Raw genomic sequence first — 1,624 nt, 5'->3', positions numbered from 1 at the left:
GAAATATTGTGTGGTATCTTTGTGTAGTATTACTGTTTAGTATCTCTGTGTGGTATTTGTGTGTAGTATCTTTGTTGGTAACGCTGAATATTAAGGTCCTTGTAATAGGCCTAAGCCTATTATAAGACTTTTAAAAGCTCTTGTAAGAAACGTGTTAACTATTTATTGATTGCTCAATAATATTAATGATATCCTATGAGTTTCTTATAGTTCTTAATAAAAGCATTACAAACCCATTTATTGAGTCTTATTAAGTTACCTATTACGTCATTGTATAAACTTTACGAAGCATTTGTTATGCGGTTAATAAATCCGCACGTTGAGCGAGTGTGATCTGTCAAATCCTTTAAATGCTTTTATTTTGAAGGTCGTTTTAAACCGGAAGTTATGCATATGCAACTGAGTGATGGCTTGACGCAAATGCTTGATGAAGTGTTTGACGAATGTTTGGAGAACATGTCGGAATTGTCGGTACGAGCACCCCAGACCAACAACTGACAAACCAAAGACAGGAACAAGCACAGAAAACATGGATAAGAGGAAGAGGTCCGAACTGGAGGATGACTCTCTGGTAAGTTTAAGAAATATAGCCTTAAAATCCATCTATTTTGTAGGTCGTTTTAAACCGGAAGTTATGTTTATGCGAGTGTATGAGGTCTTGAAGCATATGCTTAATGAAGTGTTTGACGAATGTTTGGAGAACATGTCGGAATTGTCGGCACGAGCACCCCAGACCAACAACTGACAAACCAAAGACAGGAACAAGCAAAGAAAACATGGATAAGAGGAAGAGGTCAGAACTGGAGGATGACTCTCTGGTAAGTTTAAGAATTTGATGATGTAGTACCGGTAGCTGGTGCTAGCTAGCTAGCTAGCTCTTTGCATCTAAAGAGAGAATGTATTACACACTGCGTCATGTATATTGACCTTGTTTACTTATTCAGCCAACTTTTTTGGCTTACATTACTTTGTTTTAGAGGTTTTGGCATGCTACATTTGAGCTAACGTTTTGGTCATGCCATCATATGAAACTAGGTAACCAAACGAATCTAATTCCAACAGTTGTCATGAATCCATGTCTATACCGCTTAATGCTTATTGTAACCTGTCTGCTAACTGTCTATTGTGGTCAATGTTCTTTGTGTTTCTTTATAGAGGGATTATCAGTCTACGTCACTCTACGTCACTCGGCGGTCTACGCGCATGTCGTTGGCAGAAAGAGACGAGAGCGACATGAGCCGCAATCATGTCTTGTTGTTGCACAAACCCTTTTAATAAGACTGATTATCCCATTTAATCTACTTCTTGCTTGCCAACATAATAAAACCATTCAAATACTTTAATAATTATGCTTTTTCTTCTTTTTCTTGCTTATTAAATGTATACTCTGTTTGAGTTAATCTCCCTCAAAAAGTTGTCCCCTTTAATTACGATCGATCAAACATGTTTTTGACACCTCGAAGGGTATTATCCCGCTTATAGCATGGTCACTTGCCAAGGAAAATAAATTAAGATCATGTATATTAAAGGTCTTATTAACCTTAATTAGCATTGTTCCCGCTGTAGATCCCGTACCTGCAAAATGCATAATTGGCAGTTTAATAAAGGATTTATTAACGTTTAG

At 37.1% G+C, this 1,624-nt stretch overlaps 1 long non-coding RNA gene across 1 annotated transcript; it reads left to right on the top strand.

The window, feature by feature from the left end:
* Window positions 1-415: 415 nt before the first annotated feature.
* Window positions 416-1,338, top strand: LOC115532425 (uncharacterized). The gene is made up of 3 exons (XR_003974026.1): window positions 416-571; window positions 701-818; window positions 1,156-1,338. It is a non-coding gene; the product is annotated as an uncharacterized LOC115532425 (long non-coding RNA).
* Window positions 1,339-1,624: the final 286 nt, after the last annotated feature.

The sequence above is a fragment of the Gadus morhua genome, chromosome 19 (assembly GCF_902167405.1).
Source record: "Gadus morhua chromosome 19, gadMor3.0, whole genome shotgun sequence".
In the NCBI taxonomy this organism is placed as follows: Eukaryota; Metazoa; Chordata; class Actinopteri; order Gadiformes; family Gadidae; genus Gadus; species Gadus morhua.
The sequence above is the reverse complement of the archived record's forward strand: the minus strand, read 5'-3'. Positions and strand labels throughout refer to the sequence as shown.